This window comes from Narcine bancroftii, chromosome 7, assembly GCF_036971445.1.
Source record: "Narcine bancroftii isolate sNarBan1 chromosome 7, sNarBan1.hap1, whole genome shotgun sequence".
NCBI classification, from domain to species: domain Eukaryota; kingdom Metazoa; phylum Chordata; class Chondrichthyes; order Torpediniformes; family Narcinidae; genus Narcine; species Narcine bancroftii.
In genome coordinates, this window is record NC_091475.1 from 59,229,034 (window position 1) to 59,251,630 (window position 22,597).

General features: G+C 42.2%; 1 long non-coding RNA gene across 1 annotated transcript; it reads right to left on the bottom strand.

Moving 5' to 3' along the window:
* Positions 1 to 2,321: 2,321 nt before the first annotated feature.
* LOC138739860 (uncharacterized) lies at positions 2,322 to 13,555 on the bottom strand. The gene is made up of 4 exons (XR_011342489.1): positions 13,452 to 13,555; positions 7,018 to 7,108; positions 2,667 to 2,705; positions 2,322 to 2,526 (listed from the first exon to the last, which is right to left on the bottom strand). It is a non-coding gene; the product is annotated as an uncharacterized lncRNA (long non-coding RNA).
* Positions 13,556 to 22,597: the final 9,042 nt, after the last annotated feature.

The following is a 22,597-nucleotide window of genomic DNA, read 5'->3' on the forward strand; positions in this document are numbered from 1 at the left end:
CTCTGCACTGGCCACCGAGACAGAGGTGCACCAAAGAAGAGGTACAAGGACTGCTTAAAGAAATCTCTTGGTGCCTGCCACATTGACCACTGCCAGTGGGCTGATATTGCCTCCAACCGTGCATCTTGGCGCCTCACAGTTCGGCGGGCAGCAGCCTCCTTTGAAGAAGACCGCAGAGCCCACCTCACTGACAAAAGACAAAGGAGGAAAATCCCAACACCCAACCCCAACCAACCAATTTTCCCTTGCAACCGCTGCAACCATACCTGCCTGTCCCGCATTGGACTTGTCAGACACCAACGAGCCTGCAGAAGACGTGGACATACCCCTCCATAAATCTTCATCCGTGAAGCAAAGGAATAGAAGAAATAGTCCTCAGGAATTCAACACTATTATCCTAACTATATTATTTAAACCTTTTAAATCTTTAACCCAGAATTATTCAAATAAATTTGCCATATTAAAGCATGTCATATTTCTTTCTAAGATTGTTACCTTTTCTGGGGATGGGGGTACAACTTTGCATTTCCATAATTCAGTAAGTAATAAGTAGGCGGGAGTGGGACTTCCATGTAACAGTGACACATCTCCTGGCTACCGCTGGTGCAATCCTCACAAACTGAATTTGATATTTTGATCATTTTGTGCCAATAACCACAAGATTGGTCAATAAATACAGTTCTGGGTACAATGGAAAATCCACTTCTATAATTTTTTGTCAACATTTCTGCCAAGTCATACCAAAAGGATCTTACTTTCACGCATAGCCAGGTTGAATATTTAAATGTCCCGACCTCTATACCATATCTAAAACACAAGTCCGGAATATCAGATTTTAAACCATGTAATTTTTGCAGTGTAGGGTATAAATGGTGCAGAAAATTGTATTGTACCAATCTATATCTGACATTAATTAATGAAGTCATATTATCAGATCATAAATTTGACCAATAGTGTTCTTGAATCCTTTGCCTCAAGTCCATCTCCCACCTTTCCCTCAATTTGTGTAAGCCTGGTTTCCTCTGCGATGGGAAATAGATATAAATTAACTTGTGATCCCCTTTGGAAGAAAAACCTCCAGGTCACTACACATCGGCAGGGTCACGGCTGGTCCTAAACTACACATCGACAGGGTCACGGCTAGTCCTAAATTATCTCTTTAAAAAAAGATCTTAGTTGAAGACAGCAGAAGAAAGTTCCATTTCACAAGTAGCTTTATTTTTTGGTAGTTTTTTGAATGTGATAAAATTGCTGAATAAAGCCATACTGCCGTGAAAGTAGGATACCCCTTGGAGTTTTTGCTTCAGTCATTGTTTGCCAGATTCAGCTCTGAAGCTCCTTAGGTCAATAAAATGCTCTTAATTTGGGCTGCACAGACACTCTCCTGGGAGTAGTTCATCTTGTGAACGTGACATGTAAATTAAGGCACCAGATTGGGAGGAAAGCAGTGGGAGCAGAACCACCAAAATCTAAGAACAGCAGCATCACTTAACACTTTAAGATAACTGCACACATTTTTAACACACTTCACCCACCCAATAAGAAATTTGTCAAACAGCATTGTACAATCAAGCTGAAAATGTTCAGGGGGTCTCAGCTATTTTTTTCCTCATTAACCATATCAGTCAGAAATATCGATTGGACTGCACTAAAGAACTCACGAGTTCCCATAATAATACACGGCACCTTAGCTCCTGTAAAATGGGGACTGTGCATACCACTCATTCAAATACTATATTTGAGCAGAATAAGCTTCAATGCCGCTGAGTGATGTGGAAGATTTTCTATATACCACTGAGACAACTGGTATTAAGTTCCCAGTAGATATAAATTTAATGTTTTTTTAAATTCAAATTTAGACATACAACACAGTAACAGGGCCTTTTGGCCCACGAGCCCATGTCACCCAATTAACCTATAACCCACAGTATGTTTCAAACACGGAAGGAAACCAGAAACCCCCCCCCCACCCCATGGAAAACCCACGCAACATGGGGAGAACGCACAATCTCCTTGCAAAGACTACGGGATTTGAACCCAGATCCCAATCACCGCTGCTGCAACAGCCCTAACTGCACCACTATCCGCGTGGCCATCATAAGTACATCATGTGAACAAAGAAGAAAGCCTTGTTTAATTTCCAGGGCTCAGTTAAAACATGCTGTTATTGGTGGGTTGATGTCAACATCAGTTCTTCTCTGCCAGGGGCTAACTTATGATAGCAGTCAAAGACTAGCCATGTCATGCTTGCAGTGAGAGGAATGCAGCATATATTTTCTCCAACAACCTTTAGTTAATGGGAATGTGGTGGGATCCAACGATCCACAAATCGCCTTCAGCCCTGCATCTGTTGTAAACTATCAAGAACACATCAGTCATCATGTTTTTACACTGAAGGGAACACTTACTCTGAACCTCCTTCAAAAGCTTCATGTACATGGTCCTTTTGCTTGTTTGAGAAGTGAAAATTAAATTCAACGATTTGTCATCTCACTTCTTTACTCTGGAGGTGTCTGTACATCCGACCTGTGAATAATGATAGAAATTCAAAAATATTATTAACCTGCATAATAGTTATCAATTACTTGAGCAAGTCAACTGCAAATTCAGCAATCAGATAAGCTTTTCAGAACGATGACTACTAACTTTTCATTGGCTTGGCCTACCTTGAGCAGTTGTGCTTTTTGAAGATGTGCTTCAGCCATCTGTAAGGAAAACACTGCAGATGTCAATAACCAGTTTGAAAAATGTCCACAATAGGATTGTCGATGTGACCAGAGTGAGTTTAAAGTTATTCAGGGTCAGAACCAGGATTTGTTGTCATGAATTTCATTGTTTTGCGGCAGCGTCACAGTGTAAGTATTTATATTATAACCATCATATAACATTATTATAGATGAAAAAAATAATAACAGTGTGGGCAAAGTCAGGCAGGGTCTTTGGTTATTCAGGAATCATTCAGGAATCTGATGGCAGTGGGGAAGAAGCTGTCCTTGTCGCACTGAGTGCTCGTCTTTAGGCTCCTGTACCTTTTCCACGATGGTAGCAGAGTGAAGAGGGCCTGGGTGGTGGGGGTCTTTGAGGAGAGAGGCTGTTTTTTTAAGACACTGCCTCATGTAGATGTCCTCGATGGAGTGAAGTCTGGTGCCTGTGATGTCGCAGGCCGAGTTCACAACCCTCTGGAGTTTATTCTTGTCCTGAGAGTTGATGCCTTCATACCAGGCTATAATGCAACCAGTCAGAATGCTCCCCATAGTGTACCTGTAGAAGTTTTTGAGAGTTTTTGGTGATGTACCCAATCTCTTCAAACACTTCACAAAGTATAGCCACTGGAGAACCTTCTTTGTGATTGCATTAACATGGATAGCATTGGAATTGTGCCTGGCCTCACAGTCCTGAGTATATAATGAGTAGAACAGTGGGCTAAGCACACATTCTTGGGGTGCACTTGTGTTGATGAGGAGTGAAGAGGAGACGTTATTTCCAATTCATACTGACAGTAGTCTTCCAATGAGAAAGTCAAGGATCCAGTTACAGAGGGGGGGTACAGAGGCCTAGAGTTTGTAGCTTCTTGACCAGCACTGAGGGAATAATATTTGTCCTATTATACCAAGTACAGAGAGAATGGGATTTCCACGAGCAGTTTAACAGGTCAACTCCAACATTCATACAGTCATGTAAAGTCAAAAGACAAGAGCATACTTATAGAGACGATACATTTCTTGTGAGACCATAGTCCTGTCTTCATGCCTGGCCTTCCTCTATCTTGTGGTCTGGCTCTTCAGATAGGCAAAATAAGGAAAACTCCCCATCCATCTATTTGTTAAAGACAGTGCCTCCAAGAATGGGTCTTTTTCAGAACTGGAAAGATGGAACAAGTGGAGTGCCTCAAGTAAGTCTTTTGGCCCTCAATTATTTGTGATTTACACAAATGATCTGGAGTAAAGGACAAATGGGTAAGACACCTAAAATTGGCACCAATATGCAAATGCAGAGGAGACCAATTTTCAATGTGGATAGGAAGACCACAGTTGGATTTGGATAAATTGAGAGAGCAGGTGAAATCCTAATCAAAGGAATCCAATGTGGGAAAGTGTAATGTTGTACACTCTGGCAAGAGAATCGGAAGGCAAACAATTATTAGAAGAGAAAAGGAATATAAATTATATTTGAGAGAGTCCAAAAGGAATTTATTTGGCTGATTCATGATGTGAGAGGTTCCCTCCTCAACAAACAGTTGAAGAAATTATATCTATGTTCTTTGGACTATAGAAGATACAGAGCAATCATCGGGAAATATTCAAGATCCTTGGATGGCATTACAGGATAGGTGGCAAGATGATTTGACACTTCTGGTGAGAGAATCTTGAATGAGGAGATATGAAACAAGATTTGGCCACTGTCATTCAAAACATCTGTTGAAATCTCTGGAGGGTTGTAGAGACATGTTGATTAGATGCATTTAAAGAAGAGGTTGATGATTTTTTAGGATCAGAATATTGAGAATGGCAGCCTGGAAGTAAAGAGATGAGGCCTGGGGTGGATTACCCACAATCACCTTCAAATTTGGGGCAGGTGTTCTAGGTCGTGACCTCCTGCTCCTCTTTTCCTATGTGCCACATTCTGTGACCACATTGACCAGTCTATTGCTTACTCTGTCATTATTATCAAGATGGAATCCACTCTTGAGCAATTGGAGGGAAGAAGGGCATGCTGAGATTGTTAGCACATATGCATGAACTATATGAAAATGAACCCAAATTAAGCGGAGTGTGGAGCTCAGTGTCTGCTAAGCCTTAAAGGCAACAGATAACAGATCTGTGATCTCATGTCCAGGAGATTGGAATGAGGTTGTGTGCCCTGACGACTGACAGTTATTAGTGTTGGGGAGGACTGAACAGCTAACAGGTAATCATCAAACGTCCCATATTGAACATTGGATGGGTCCAGCACGCAAGGGTTAAAAGCAAGGCTGAACCACTCACAACCATCTTCAGCTGGAAGTTCCAAAGGGATGATTCGCCTTAACATCCGCATGACATCTCTGCCTTCACAGAAGCTGGTTTCCAATCGATTTGATTTACCTGGCAAGACCTCAAGAAACAGCTGAGAGCTCTGCATGCCCAGTGGAGCCAGAGAACATCCCAGCTGCAGCAACGTGAGGCTGCCAACTAGTATGTGCTGTGCCTCCAACCAAGCTGATGCCGCATTGTTACATTGCTCGCATTTCGCTTGCAATGTGGAAAATTGCCCAGGAATTTCACGCTCATGGTAAAAGTTGGATAAATTAGATCTTTCTAATTAGTGTCCAATCTGGCTACTCTCTGTCATTAGTTAAATGGCACAGCTAATTTATTGACAATGATACCAAGTAGCATGGCTCACACAATGTGTCCATGGCCTCATGCTGAAATCACCCCCAAATTGGAGGAAGAGCATATAATGCTTCGTCTGGGCACTGTTCAAACAGATGGATTTATCATTGACTTGTCCATTTCCACTTTGTATCTCTTTTTTTTCTCCAGGACCTTTGTATATTGCACTACAATCACAGTGTCTGCAGAGTTTATTGTTTCACTTATTTCCACAACAAACTGCTAACAAATGCCCAGTTTGGGGTTTCGCAGAAGTGCTGCATTCCACTTCTAACCACAATCTTGGGGCAAATGTGGACCAAAAAGAGTTGACCTCCCAAAGGGTGAATAACCACCACTTCCATCACTGATTGCTACAAAAGCAGGTCAGATTCTGGGTTACCTGGAAGTAAAACAAAAAGGTTCTGCAGAGGCTCAGGTTGTGTTTAATACACAAAAGTGCTGGAGAAATTCAATAGATCACGTTAGGAAGTCTGGACCCTTCCTCTCAACTCTTGTAAATCTTTCCCTGCCACTTGTATCCACCTTTAAGCATGTACTCCTACACTTCCTCCATTCTCTTCTCCTCCGACTCCCCCATGCCCACCTTTTTACTCAGGCCTGATTTTGCTTATGAAGGGCTCAGGCCCAAAACATTGGATCCTATGGATACTGAGTGGCTCACTTAATTTCCCCAGAATGTTGATGTATCGCACTAAAATCCTAAAGCCTTTCTACTATTCACAAGGACAGTTCAGGAGTGTATTGTGTGGAAAGGGTTTGTTTTTCGGTACAGCAGGTAAGCGAGTCTGGACACAGTGCGGTGGAACAATACATGTGCTTTATTAAAACAGTACAGAGAAAAAAGGGCTCTAGAGCAGACCCAAAGCAAACACAGTTAATCAGCTACAATGCCTACTCACAGGTTAAGCTAAACAAGTTCAAATACAAGCAACTTCTCTCACACACACACACACACACACACACACACACACACACACACACACACACACACACACACACACACACACACACACACACACACACACACACACACACACACACACACACACACGTACATTACTAGCTCACACCCAACCTTGGTGAGGGAAGGGGCTAAGCAACAAAGGAGTGTGCATGAACCCTCACCCATCTCGGGTGTAATGACCCACGGGCAAGGGGGTTCTGACCCCTGATGAGGTGCCCTAACGGGCTACTTACAGAGAAGAAACACAGCCTCTAACCCCAAGTAAACAGAGGACTATGGCTACAATGCTGGTATCTACTGGGTTGCCGTCCTAAGGGTTGCTTGCCCCTTACCTGCGTTCCCCTCCAGATGGCGACAATGACTCAGGACTTGACCTATGGCAAAGAGAGTGAACAATGGTGTCCTCAAGTTTAAACATCCCGCTCTGCTGAGCAGGGGCTGTGATGTACGGGACCAGCCAATGACAGTGCGTGCTCTGGCTGATGCGTGGGCACCTGTTTGGCAGGCTGGAGAGACTGGACGGTGCCTAAGGGATGATGGACATTTCTGTGTGGCTTCCAATATCAGAGGTATGGTTACCTTGCCAACGTAACAAGGAATGTGATGGAAACTTTGCGCTTACTTGTATGAATCCAACACTAACAATTTTCACTTTCCAAGAGGCTCATTTCTTACCTCTATTGACGACATTCACCAGGAGTGTTGCTTCAGTGGAGCTCAAAGAATTATTGAGGACCCTTTCTTTACCACGCACAGGAGATTTGACCTATTGCCATCAAGAAGGAGGCACAGGAGCATCAGAATCAGAACTGTGAGGCTGTAACCAACTACATTATTTCAAACTATTTATTTAGATTTATTTTAAATTATATCTTTATGCAATGATGTGATCTTTATGTGCTGTGTATTGTGGGTGGTCTGGAGAAAAGTTCTTTCATCTGGTTGTATATGTACAGTCCGATGATAATGAATTTGAACCATCCAGGACCAAGCACTCCACTTAATGGCACCCGTCAATCCTGTTCAATCATTCCCACCCCACAATGCCTGCAAAATTCCCCATCTTTAAAATGCACTGCAATTATTTACCTCCCCAACCCATTGCCTTAACCACTAAGAAGAACAAGGTGGTCAGAGCATGGAAAAATCATCAGCTCTGCTCCTCGCTGCACACTATCCTAACAGGCGTACTGAAGTCTGCTTTCTGCCCTTCACTCCTGCTTGGTTTAAATTTGCAGATCATGATTTGTGCATAAATCAGTTTGCATCACTTTCCAAAGGATTGCATCCATTTATTATGGTGGCTCAGATTTCCGATTGATTGCCAGAGTACATATGTGACATCACATACAACCTAAGATTCTTTTTTCCTGTGGGTGAGGCAGAATTGCCACTTATTGGAAGTGCAAAACAAAACAGTAGACAGCGAATGCATGTGATTGTATACAGATAACAAATGCAAATAAACTGCAATATAGCTGAACAAAAGGGCATGCAGTTGATTGTAAGGAAAGCATATTTTAAAGGAATATTTAATGGGGGTTCTGCAGCCCACAGGAAATTGCCTTGGGTCGCCGGCATGTGTCATCCTTCTCAAGTGGTTGGAAATGGCAATAAATGCTCGGCAGTGAAACCCAAACCTGGAAAACAACGTTAAAATAGGTTGGACAAGATTGGCAGGAATTCTGCTGACCCATTGCCAGTGAATTTTAAATGTCCTTCTCAGGCGTTTGAATTCCAATCATTCTCCAAGTGATCAACTTCAATTCTTTCAGCTGTCCTCTTCCTGTAGTGGAAGGGAAGCAGGCGGAGCTGCAAGTGATGGCTGTCATTAAACGAAGTTTCCATGCTGATTCCATGCGCTATTTGTTGCAATTGAGGATTGAAATGGTATGAGGCATTCTGGGGTGTTTTTTTTATGCACACAAGATTTAATGATAAATGCAAACTAACAAGTTTTTAGCCAAGTGTAACTTTAATTTTTGTTTTAACATTGCATTAATTTTGATGGAATCTTTAATTTTATAGATTGGGGTTTGCTGGGCTCAGGTAACTATCAATTAATCGAAAATATATTTTGATACTCCATTCTACAAAATTGTAATTTAGCTAGTCCAAGGAACATTACGAGTATGAATTATATATTCAATAAATTAAGTCCAAGTTTATTTTTAAGAAGGACTGAAATGCCCAGGATTTTGTGATACTGACTTTTTGTGAGTATTGAATCTTTGTGTGGGCATCCAGACACCGCCAAATGCTCATGGCAAGGTTAAAATTCCAGGTAACAATGTTGAATGACAGCAAATTGTTCAAGTAAAAGTATTATATTTCAATCTCTCATTCTTGTCTCATGTCGACAGTTATTTTTATGATTGTCATGCATGAGGGATTCTTATTTGCCAGTGGGGTTGTTGCACTTTTTTCAGGTTGTCATTAGGCAAACAATGTTGAAACATTTCCTCTATCCAGCTAGTCATTGCTTTCGGCGACAGAGCTTGGAATAGTGCGTGGGGAATTTCTGGCCCAAACTATCTAGGAAATATGCACAGATTGAGGCATTTGTAATAAATGCCTTGATCCGAATATCAGAGATGTGGCCACAGCACCGTCAAAGCAATTGGACACTGGTTTTTATCTGCAAGGCATTCTTTTGAAACCAATGAGTTTTTATTTTGTTGCTCCTGTTCTTGTTCTGTAAGGATGCGGAAGGCGGTTTGAGGTCTGGTTCCACCACAGGCGGGAGCTGGATTTACCTGAAGGGGTGGGAGACTGAGAGGTAATGTGCTTCTTCCAACCAAGCCCAATGGTTCAATTCACAATGCCATGACAATTGCACCTTATCCTTTTTAGATAGTTTAAAAGGAAAGCCCCATCTCTCCCTGAAGAGCAGGCACCCAGCATTGCCGCAGCTGATGTGAGGAGAATCCTGTCCTCAGCAATCCCAGACAAAGCAACAGGACCAGACAACATACCTCATCAGATGCTGAAGGACTGTGCAGCCCAGCTGATAAAGGTCGACAACTCACCGCGGCAGTCGGCTGTCCCCTCAGTTTTCAAGGCAGCCACCATTATTCCCAGTGCCCAAGAGACTGATGGTAACTGGACTAAATGACTACCACCCTGTGGCTCTGACCTCTACGATCATGAGCTTTCAGTGACTGGAAATGCAATGCATCACATCCCACTTTTCAGTGGCATTGGTCCAGTTGCACTTTGCCTCCAATCCATACCAGTAGACAGATGATGCAAAATACTTGACCCTTCACTCCATCCAGACTCACCTCGAGAATGAGGCCTCATACGCCAGGCTGATGTTCATTCACCAGCTCAGCATTCAACACAATCATTCCTAAGAAGATGCTTGATAAATGTTGGGACTCAACACCCCCATCTGCAACTGAATCCTGGACTTCTTGACCGAAAAATCACAGAACACAATTGTTGACTGCCTCTCACTTTTCCTGAATTTGCCTCGGACTCATCGATTCAGTAAGTTCCACAGCACGGAAACAAGCCCTTCAGGCCATCTTGACTGTGCTGACCAAGCTGGTCTCCTTTGCCTGCATTCACCTCATGTCCCTCAAAACTTTTCCCTGGGAAAGGTTGGCTCGTCTCCTTCAAAGCCTTTTCAACACCTCACACTTTTCCAAATTAAATTCCATTTGCTAATGCTTTGCCCACTTGAACCTTCACCTCTTTGAACCTTTTGGACACTTTTGAACAAAATTCATTTTTCGTTCACAATGTCACTGGCTAATTCACCTGAGCGGGATCACTTCATGCCATGTTCATTCACATGAGAGTGTTTCACAAAATAATGAAAACTAGACAGAAATCATTACATATTCCTGTCTTCATAATGTTTTTTGTTTTATTGGGCCATTTCTGTTCTGCTGCCTTGTTTATGTATGTAAAATTTATGCCGTGAGCGTTGTCATTATTCATAACTGGCAGCTTTCTGGTCACTGTGAAGAAATTATGGATACACTCAACAAACAAGCCTGCATTCATCATGAGCCCTGGATGAAGTCAGGGCAATGGATGAAGTCAGTTGTTGCATAATATTCCTTGAGAAGATATAGCAGTGCTCCTGGAGTGGACCTGCAGAGACACTGCACTCCTCTACAGGATTCGACCACCCAGTTCAACTACTAACAACTCTGAACAGGCATCGATGGCAGCTTACTTTAAAATATTGGGACCTGGGCCCAAGAAGTCGGCACTTACATTCGGCAGCAGCCTTAAGGGGCAGACTCCAGGGAAGCAGAGGACTGGTGCAGGGCATCAGAAACCAAGGAGTCCACCCCTCTCCCCTCCCCCGCATTTGAAAAGGAGAAGCAGAGGAGATGACCCTACTGCATGGTGACCACGGCAGCGGACCAGTGATGATCTCTGCCACTGCAACAGACAGGTGGCGGGGCCATGGGTAACATGAGGTGAATAATCCACGCAGGCTGCAAGAAACAACCATCAAAGTACTCACACCAGGCTGAGGACTGATGGAGACTGGCTTGAGAGTGGACGAAGGAGTACCAGATATTGGAACCAGGACGCAACAGGGTGCCCAAAGCACTGATGGCCTCCTGATCATGTTGGAAGTTTGGATATGGAATTTGGGTTGCCGATGGTTTGGACTGCTCTGGAAGAATATCCATGGACACTCAGTGACCCTCTCTTTTTCTACTCTCTCTCTAAGTGTAAGAGGCACCAGGTAGTTTCTGCTGATGGCCAATCTTTGCCTTACTGTTGTAAGGCAAAGATTGGCCATCAGCAGTACCAATAAATGCAATCAACTATACCAATAAGTGCAAGAAATTGCATGTAATAAAGGAATCTTGAATTTGAGAGCATCTTCAGAAGTGTATTAAAATCTAAAATGTCTACATTGAAGTAACGGTTTCACCAGAAGCATTTTTTGTCCATTGGAAATAGCTTTTATATTTTTTTTAAGATTTGACTTTCTCTGACACATAGTGAACTATTGGACTCGTTTGCTGTAGAATGAGTTTAAAGGTTCCATTGTTGTCTCGTAATACTACATTTAGAATGTAACACACATGAAATTCTTTAAACTTTGTCCACCGTAAGGCAGACAGAGAGTTGCCACTTTGTCCAGAGGCCCTCACAGAAATGAGGCCCCAGCCAGGAATGAACTCGCAATCCCTTGATTTATAAGGTAAGTGCTCTAACCACTGAGTTATGTGTTGGTATCTGATAGTAGCTCCTGTTTCACTTCTCTTCCCATGTGCGGCCATAATTAAAGTATTAATCTCAGTATTAATGAAACTAATCATTATTTTAAGGCCTCATTTTACCTGATCAAGTACCTTTTCACCTAGAGAGTCGTATTGAAATGCTGATATTGCTGATTGTATAGAAATTGGAATGTAAATTCACATGAAAGCACACATTCTTCTGCAATGAATTAGATAAAACAAAATCAGTGATCACTCACTCAGTCAAAGAAATCATGCAATTTGTTTTTGAGACTGTAGCATTCTGGTTTGCCAAAGGCCATGCTTAGAAATGGTGCTTGAAATTGCATTAGATGGTGCCCAGTGTAAAGCGGGTGGGATGGTAACAGTGCTCAAAGTGCTGAGCAGTGATTTATTTTGAATGTCTTCATGGCTCCCAAGCCTTCGTTGTATCTGATACTAATTTTGTGTTTACCTGACTGATATTCTATCTGAGGAAATAAAACTCTGCTAAATGGTCCGATTTCATTAAGAATAGATAATGACTCACTTGTTTAGAAATAAATCCCCAGTTGATAACACCAAATATACATGTCCTGTGCAGTAGTATCAGGGCATCATACTCCCACCTTTGAAATTAAACTATCTGAAATCTAATGCCAATCCATGAGAAGACCAAACATCTTTAACATTTCTGCATTACAATTTTGACAAGGATATTCAGAATTGCTTCAGTAAGTGCAAGAAATTGTTTGATATCACATGCCGCAGCTGTTACTCATGACAGCATCATGTATCATATGCTGAAGTATGACTGACTTGTGAATGTGTTGAGTTCACTTTAAACTTTAATGAATTTTGGTGACCGTGTCAGACAAAATAAAAATCAATGATGAAGATCTGGTTAAACGAGGAAGTCTGCAGACACTAGGGTCTGGTGCAGTACATGGACGTTCTGCAGAAACGCAGCAGGCAGCAGGTTCCACTGGGTCCATAGGAAGTAAAAGGCAGGCAACGTCGGAGGTGAGGGAAGTTAGTGTTCCTCCCGGTCCGGTGTCCTCTACTGGTCCGCTAATCTCCCAGAGCCTCCAAATCTCATGGTTTGCTGCCAAGCCTGGGCATGGACCTGTGGTGTCACTGGGGTTCAAAAGAATCAACACTGGATGACTCTACAGGCCATTTAATACCAGTAGTGTGACTCCATCCAGGAGCGCTGGGTCATCACTCCCCATTCTCAGAGGCAGTTCTGCCATTACCAACAGCTGTACCAATGTTGGCATCTTCTGTTTGAAAGTTAAATTTTTATTTAAATTTAGATATACAGGCCATTTGGCCCATGAGCCCGTGATAGCCAATTACTCTCAATTGACTTCCAACCTCCAGTACATTTCAAACGGTGGGAGGAAATTGGAGCCCTTGGGGAAAACCCATGCAGGCATGGGGAAAACGTGCAAACTCCTTACAGACAGCGCGGGATTCGAACCCTGGTCCAAATCACTTGTGCTGTGACAACATTGCACTAACCACAATGCTAACTGTGAAATAGTAAATTTCAAAAGAATAAAATCTTTCACGCCAAATGACCAAAATAAGGTTATTGCCCTTTCTGTTTCCCTCCATCCACTCCCTGCTTAGTCTGGGTTCTAGCTGAATGGCCAGAGGTGATTTCTCCAGCATGGTGCTGAAAAGGCCTGGCTAGAATGAAACTGGCCACAGGACTTGATTGAGAGTGACAGGTTCAGCCTTCCATGTTCAAGCAGTTGGATTTAAAACAGCACAGTTTGAACTGCTGTTCCTAGGGTTGATAACAGATAGTTCAGTACAAAACTGCTGGCAATAGTCTGAAATCTAACCCAGAGATTTTTGATGATAAAATTGACAAGAAGCATTGACATCTTTTTAGTCACTTACCCTCTTGCATTCCATTTATACATAATGTTGATGCCATGGTATTGTTATAGTTCAACAGTAGAGGTAATTATCAAGGCCGTCTGCGACTTTGTGGAATGGCTGCTTCCTCTCAGATTTGTTGTGGAATTTCCATTGACTTAGAATTTATTATCAGAGTACAAGCATATTTCACTGTTTGTCACAATGCAGTTGAGAATTTAGAGTTTGATTAAGTGTTCTCCGCTCAAGAGACCATCCAAACATCAATACGTGTTCCATCATGCAGTTCTATTTTTATATGTACACATACAGTGTGGTAACTGGCCCTTCCAGTCCACGAATCCAAACCATGCCACCCAAGTACACCAGTTAACCTACAAACTCTATGTTTTTAGAATGTCACAGAAGAAACCAACGCAAACAAGGGAAGGATGAACAAACACCTTAAGGCAATGGTTCTCAACCTTTTTCTTTCCACTCACATACCATTTTTAAGTAATCTCGATGCCATCGGTGCTCTGTGATTAGTAAGGGATTGATTAAGGTGAGATGTGAGTGGGAAGTGAAGGTTGAGAATCATTGCTCTCGACCAATTGTTACTGAAATATTTTGCTTGAGAAAAGTTGTCACTGGCCCATTTCCTTCAGAATTCTGAAACCGTGCATATGAGTCAATGAGGTACCCACATAGCATTTTAAGCAATCCCTTACTAATTACAGAGCACCGATGGCATAGGGATTACTTAAAGTGGCATGAGAGTGGAAAGAAAAAGGTTGAGAACCCCTGCCTTACAGACAGTGCTGGATTTGGACCAGTGTTACTGGTGCTGTTATGGTGTCGCATAATGTTTAGGCTAACCGTGCCACCTTAAACCTATTGATTGCTGAGCTTAACGTTGTATTTTCTTCACCAAGTTCTATTTTTTAAAATGGTTATATACTTTGTGTTGACAAGTTAAAGCAGTGGTTTTCAATCTTTTTCTTTCCACTCACATGCCACCTTAAGTATTCCCGATGCCATCGGTGCTCGGTGATTAGTAAGGGATTGCTGAAGGTGGGATGTGGCTGGAAAGAAAAAGGTTGAAAACTGATGTTTTAATCGTCCCTCATTGATTGATTATGTGCACAGTTTCAGAAACTCCAAATGAAGTGAGCCATTGACAATTTTTCTCAAGCAAAATATTTCAGTAACAATTGGGTCTAGAGCAATGGTTCTCAACCTTCCCTTCGCACTCACATCCCCCCCTTAAGTAATCACCATTCAGAGCACCGATGGCTTAAAGTGGGATGTGAGTAGGAAGAAAAAAGGTTGAGAACCATTGTGTTGAACGGAAGAAAAATAGACAGAGCACGTTGCACAGAGCTATGCTCATTCTGATACATGTACCCGATTGCAGATCTGATGAGTGGCTGTGACCAATTGAGCCTGATTCCAGAGGAAAATGATAAGTTGTATCCTTGATGTTTATGCATAATTTGACCATGTGTAAGATCAATGGAATCTAATAATTGGAATGGAGGGGGGGTGTGGTCATGCAGCAGAAAGGAAGATAATTGTGGTCACTGGTCATCTTATCCCCATTAAATCCAGCCTTTACTGTCTGCAACCAAACCGTAACATGATTATGCCTGAGTACAGGGCCAATCCAATATTCATTACAGTTCTTACATTCACGTGACAAAGAAGTGCCCATTCAGCTGATTTGTTCAGAGGATTTTGCTCCTGTCCGTTCAGTTTGAAGAATATCAGCCCAGTCAAAGATTCTGGGGTAGTGGGATTTTCTTGACTTTTTCATGAAAGTAGATGTTTAGAATACATTATTACTGCAAGTTGATGCAGAAACTCTGCAAAACGTGAAAGCCTGAAAGCTACTGTGATGGAGTTTATTGTGTTGGTATTTAATTTTGCCCACGTCAATTTTAACTCAATTTTCTCAGCCGTAAACCCTTTTTTTATTATTGAGTTGAACCTTACATGAAAGATTGCACTAAGGCGAGATATGTTGGAAGCAATTACTCATAATTTTCAGTTTGCAGTACTTTTATGCAATATTTTTCACCGCTTTGTTCTCACAGATGCATGATAAAATAAATTGATAAACTGCAACCTGAAATTAAAAGGATAAAGCATTTCTGGAAATGCAAAAGTAATGTTGTCAAGGAGAAACTTTACAGAGCTGCCTGAAAAATACAGGGGTTGAGTGTGAACTTAATTCAGTAGCATTTGTAAGAAGCTTTATCATGAAGACAACTTGTGCCTTATTAAAGAATAATTATAAGTCTGTCAAATCTTTAGGAACAGGGTGCCATTGTAATTGGCTCACTCAATTCCACCTACTCCCTTTTATATTCGGATTGAATACCATGTTCCTCTCAAAATCATTAAACTGTGTTTCCTTCTTGTATGCAGCTAATTTGGGGCAAATCTTTCCATTTAATAAATAGACAAATAAATGGAAATTCAAGCTGTCTAAAATACAAGACTGTGGCATGTAATATTTCTTCAAATGTTGAACTATAAAGACATCATTGGGACATTGATGTAGAATTTTACTGTGTTTCAGCATCAAATATTCTGTTTGGGTGACTTACCACCCAATGGCATAAATGTAAAATGTTCCATTTTTAGGGCGGCACCATTAGCGTAGCAGTTAGCATAACACTGTTATAGTACCAGCAATCGGGACTTGAGTTCTGTAAGGAGTTTGTACATTCTCCCTGTGTCTGCGTGGGTTTTCCCCAAGGGGGCTCTGGTTTCCTCCCACCCTTCAAAGTGTACCAGGGATTGTAGGTTGATTGGGTGTAATTGGGCACCACACTTTAAAAAAAAATTAAAATCTCACCCCCACCCTCCCCACCAGTGTTGTCCTCCTGCACCTGCTTATCTGTCCACCTACTCATCCTCTCCACTTGTTCACCTCCCCAATCTCGACCCTTCACTGGTTCCATCTGTCCATCGTCCTCTCACCACCTAGTTCGACCCATCACCCAACAGCCTTTTTTTCAACCTCCCCCAACCCTCGATTGATCCTCCCCGTGTGGTTCCACCTATCACCTTGCAGCCTGGTCCCCATTACATACCAAGTTGTTGGCTGCAACTTCTGGCTCCACAGATGCTGCTGGATCTGCTCAATTCTTTAAGCATTCTGCTTTTGGTTTCAGTTTTTTGGGAGTGTGATATAAAAACAATGATAAATGTTCATCTGAAATGTGAAGTCTGCTTCTTTTTCCACTGATGCTGCCAGAGTTTTCTCAGCATATTCCACTCTGACCCCTTATACTTTGGAGGGTGCGAGGAAACTGTAGAACCCGGAGGAATACCCACGCAGGTCGTGGGGAGAACATGCAAACTCCTTACTGATGGGAGTGGATTTGAACCCGGGTCACTGATGCTGTGATAGCGCTGCACTGACCGCAGAGCTAAGCGTGATCATTGAACATGTGAGTGTGTAAGGTGGGCTGAAGGACATGCTTCTGAGCCGTAGGTTTCAATGACTCCAAAAACGATGGCAATACTTTGCAAATCAGACAGCATCTATACGAAACGGAACCCGATAACACAGTCCAGGCAGAAACCCTTCGTGCTTGTGTTGACACTCCGAATTGAGCTCAGGGCAAGTTGTGAACAGTCTCTCGAGAAAACCTGCCTGTTTTACACCCTGACTCACTGAAGTGTGGTTAACCAGGAATGTAATTTGTTTGCCTGACCTACTGAGTGTTTCCAATATTTTTCTGCTTTTATTATCAGTCGGTGAGCCTGACTTGTTTGATTTATTAGTGCACAGACTGTGAGATAAAAGGCTTCTTCCCCATACAAAATGCAAGGGCTTTAAATATGAATTTTGCATTGTTCTTGAAATCAAAATATAACGATTAAAGCATAACTACTCTTAATATTTCACAAGCAATGGATAAGTTGAGACTAAGAAGCAGTTGTCAAGTGGAATTTGATGATCTCTTCAGGGGGTTATCCCTCTGTAATAAAGTGCAGTATTTAAAAAGCAATATTTTTTCTCAAAGATTCTGCTAAATTACTGAAGTAATGTTGATAAATTGTATTTTCTTTTTTAATTTATTTTTTTGAATATTTTATTTAAGAATTTTAAAACAACATCCAATAAAGCTACAAGAGAGAAAAAAAAAATTACACAGGTGGTATATACAAAAAAAACCATCACTCCCTCCCTCCCATCTGCCCCCAAAATATTATCAAAGAAAAGAGGGAGAGTTAGGAAAATGTCAAAAGGAAATATGAACTCTCAATACTAGTAATAATGGAACTGAAGCTTTCAGAGAGTCTTTCAAATTTTCAAACCATAAATTGTATTTTCTTGAAACTCTTCAATATCCTTGACATTGTTAAATACTGTACATTTTGATGCATGTCGACCTCCCATTTTTCAGCCTAATTTTAGAGGGTTTTATGGTATATCCAATGTATAATTAGATCCCCTTTTTCACGTAGTCCCAGGAACAACCCAATTTTTTTAAAATGCCCCAATCGTAAGAAACAAAGCTGTAAATTAAATAAGTTTTGAAAAAAACCCTCAGCCTACCAGACAGCAGTGACAACAGCCCACGTAACTGGAGTGGCGACATCGTGCTGCTGGTGGGAGCAGAAACCTCAGCCTTCCAGGCAGCAGCAGTGATGGCGACCTCTGGGCCCCAGGTAGGAGTGGTTATGGCAGCACAGAGTGGTTATGGCGGCGCCCAGTGGTGGGGAGGTGTCGGGGAGTGGCGCTGCCGCCGATGGGGAGGTGCTTCCAGTATCAACTTTTACACCAAATTGATGTCAATCTGTTTTTATTTTTGGTGAATTTAAAGATTCAAATGTATATCTGGTGTATAAGTCAACACCCCCCTTTTTGAGAAATATTTCAGTGTTTCATGACTTGACTTGTATGGTAATTTGAAGAAATTCTTTCTCATGCAGAAATAAATAAGTTATTAATTTTTTTTCATATTATTTATGTTCAAAGCTCAGATTTATTGTCTGAATGGAGATGTGACACCATATACCACCCTGAGATTCTTTTTCCAATGGCCTAGTCTATTTATCGGTAGTGCAAAGCACTGCACTCAGAAAATATACTTAAACAAAAAAGAGAAATGCTAGGCAGTGTAAAAATGAATATTCAGTAAAGTAAGATTCCTTAAATGAGTCTCTGACAGAGTTTATTGTTCAGAAGCGTGATGGTGAGATGAGACTTATTGCACCCAGACCTCTTTCCTGATGGTAGCAGTGAGAACAGAGTGTGCCCTGGGTGGTGTGGATCCTTGAAGATTGCTGCTGCCCTCCGATGGCAGTGTTCCCTGTAGACTTTCTCGATGGCGGGTTGAGTTTTGAGTGTAATGTACTGGGCTGTGTCCATCCACTACCTTTTACGAAATTTTCTGCTCAGGGGTATCGGTGCCCCAATAATTTGGTGACGATGCAGCCAGTTAGCACATTTTCCACTACACATTTGTAGAACTTTGCCAAGGTTTCCGATTCATACCAAGCCCAAGGAAGCAGAGGAGCTGATGTGCTTTCTTCATGATGACAGTGTTCATTGGTCCAGGAAAGGTCTTCCGAGATAGTGACCCTCAAGAACTTAAATTTGCTCACACCCTCTGTTTCTAATCCCTCAATGATCACTGGATTGTATACCTTTGTTTTTCCCTACCTAAAGTCGACAATCAGCTCCTTGGTTTTGGTGACATTGAATGTGAGGTTGTTAGTGCATTGTTTAACCAAGTTTTCAGTCTCTCTCCCATAAGATGACTCATCGCCCCTTCTAATACAGCCTGATACTATGGTATTATCAGCACATTTTTAGATGGTGGTTTTGCCGTTCCGATCCATACGGACATGGCTGTAAAGTGAGTAGAGCAGAGGGCTAAGGATGCAGCACTGAGGTGGTCCAGTGCTGATAGAGATTGTGGAGATGTTCTTGCCAATCCACAATGATTAGCGTCTGGAGGTGAGGTAATCCAGGATCCAGTTACATAGTGGAGCTTTGAGGCTCAGATCTTGGAGTTTGCTGATCAGTCTTGATGGGATGATGCTGCTGAACTGTGAACTGCAGTTGATAAGAGCATTCAGATGTATGTGTCTTTGCTCTCCAGGTGTTCCAGGGTTTTGTGTAGTGCAAGTAAAATGGCATCTGCCATAGGCCCGTTGCTGCATTAGGCGAATTGGTATGGATCCATTTCACTGCTCAGACAGGAGCTGGTATACTTCTACAACAGCCTCTCCAAAAAACTTCACCACTGTGGATGTGAGTGCTACTGGTCGGTAGTCATATCAGCAGGTGACTTCACTCTTCTTGGACTGGTACGATTGAGGCCTGTTTGAAACAGGTGGTTTCTACACCCTTTCAGAGGGAGATGTGGAAGATATACACGAATACCAGTTGGTCAGCACCGGTTTTCAGTATTTGGCTGGGTACGTGAACCTAATGCAGAAACTGGATAGATCAAACCACTGTAATACCATGGTAATTATTAGACCACTTGAACATGCTTAAGTTTCTGCAACAGCAAAAATTTTACTGCAGTACAATGATGGAAAGCAAAGACTGATGTATCTTTCTGAGGGATTATTACAAATTTTCTTCCAAATATAGGCAGGAGGAGGAATGTTTAAAAATGACAATCTAACCTATTTTTTGCAAAAACTTGTAGAAGTGCATTTTCTTTATCTGATTGTCAAGTCATATTATTCACAACTCTTATGGCACGAAGAGCAATCATACTTAGATCCTGTTCCACCCACTAGTACTTTGTTGTCACATCTTAATTTAGAAAAGATCAGGTGTTCCACGTTGTAGACCAACACTAATTGTAATAAATTTTTGGTGCTCCTTAAAATCAGTTTGTCTTGATCATTGAATGTATTTATTTATGTACATGGGTTTTCCATCAGTTGGTCATGTTTTATGGATTCAGCAGAACTACATTTAATTTTATGTCAAACATGGTTTTTTTTTTCACGATTCAAGATTCATTTTATTATCATAGTAATAAAACTGTGTCATATTACATGAAATTTATTTTTGCCTGCTGCAAGGAGATTCGCCACCGGCAGGAATTGCCTAAGCTCCTCATAGTCTTACAGTCAGAGAAAGAATAGCAAAAACCAGTTCCCCCCAGAGTCATCCAGTGTCTGTAGATTTGCTTCCGCAGCCCCCACAGCCACACAGTATCCAGTCCAACCCAATGTCGACCCGAACTCCCGATCTGAACCTCCGACATGGTCAGGGACCCTTCAGCGCCATCATCACCTCCTCGCCTCCCGATTCCAATCCCGGGTACCCCTCCAGCCAGTTGGAGCCAGACTGCAGCAGTCTGCAGCCTGGCTCGAATCCCCAGTCAGCTGTCTCCAGTAGCCCACCACCTCCGCGTTTTCCTCGCTTCGAGTCACCAGCAGCCCACCGCTTGATGAGGCCCTCTGCCCTAGGGCCCTCTCACTGGTCAACCGCCATGGTCACCATCCCTGCGGGTCATCTCTTCTGCTTCTCCCTCTCAGACCAGGCATAATCTTCCCGATTTCCAGTGCACTGCTCCAGTCCTCCGCTTCCCCAGAGTCTGCAGCCCCTTCGTGGCTGCCGCCGATTAATAGGTGCTGCTATCTCAGGCGCAGACCTGTGGTCACGTGATTGCAACTAAAACCCCTGTCAACTCCCTCAACAGGCTGTTCAAAGCCCGTGCGGAGCTGACGGTAGTCGACGGGGTGGCTGGACCCTGCGGGAGCACTTGCAACGTGGTATGGGGAAAGGATATATCGTTCTTGTTTTATTGTTGAGAATGTATGTATTCTTCATACTTGGTGACCTTGTGTTCCAAATGCTTGTTCTATAAAATTCAATAAAGATTGGAAGGTAGAGAAGTGCATTTTCTGCAAGGCATGCAAATATTTAAAATATTTTACTGAATCAAGGTCAGTGATGATTGATGGTGATCCAAATATACTGTTGAACTGTGCACATCAAATGTCTGTGATGTAAGATATACTCTTTATTATGATATACATATGGTAATTAGTTTGACAGAATCCATCATGCATCACTCTAAATGTGTGAAGTATGGATCAAGCTGTTTAGCTTGTCTTCTGCTCATGTGCTATGATGTTATAATGTTACCTGAATGTTGAAATGAATATAAAGGCAAAGGTTAGGTGGATGAATCTTTCTGGTTCTCAAAAAGACATCCTGAGGGATGGCAAACTATTGTATAAACAATTCAAATAGCAGGAAGAATATTTGCTTTTCCAAAATTAGTGGGACAATACAAAATGAGGAAGGTTATCCAAGAGAAGTGACCTATCCTGGACACACAACATCTCCTCACTCATCTGGAAGTGCAACCATGACTGAACTTCCTGAAAAGACTGAAGGGGTCAAGGCTATCGGCCACCATCATGTCAACTTTCTACAGGGGGTCCATCAAGAGCATCCTGGGAAGCTGCAGATTGCCTCCAGATCAGAGGTTGAGAGTGGCAGAGAGGACTACTGGGGTCCCCATCGATATGATTTACCAGGATCATTCTCTCAAGAGGGCTTGCAAAATTCAGTGAGGACTCCAACTACCCTGCACATTGGATCTTAGAGCTACTTCTTTTGGGAAAGAGGGACGGGTTTATCAGAACCAGAAGCTGTGGACCAGCTTCTTTCCATGGGCAGTGATGAACTGCTCAAATGAACATTCCGTGACTCAATTAGTTATTGAACAAAAATAATTATCTTTTAAATATTTGTATATATGGATTGTGTGTGCAGCATGTAGAGTTTGTCTGCATGTGTGTTATGCTGTGTGTTTGCAGTGTTTTACACGGAGGACCAGAGAACACTATTTTGTTGGGTTGTACTTGTACAATTAGATGAAAAATAAACTTGGAAGTTGATTATAACAGATATCTTGATCTGTGGATGGAGGCATGACAGGGCGAGATGTATTTTTGTGAGTCAAACTATGCATAACTCCAAAGGTGGGCCTGTAAGGAATACTGTAGAACAAAGAGACCTTGTGATAGAGGTATATCGTTCCCTGAAAGGGACACCACTGCTGGACAGGGTGGTGAAGAAGGTATTCGGCACACACCTGGTTTCATTGGTCCGTGCTCTGAGCACAGTCGTTGGGATGTCATGTTACAGCCTGACAAAACATTGGTGAGACCGCACTTAGAGT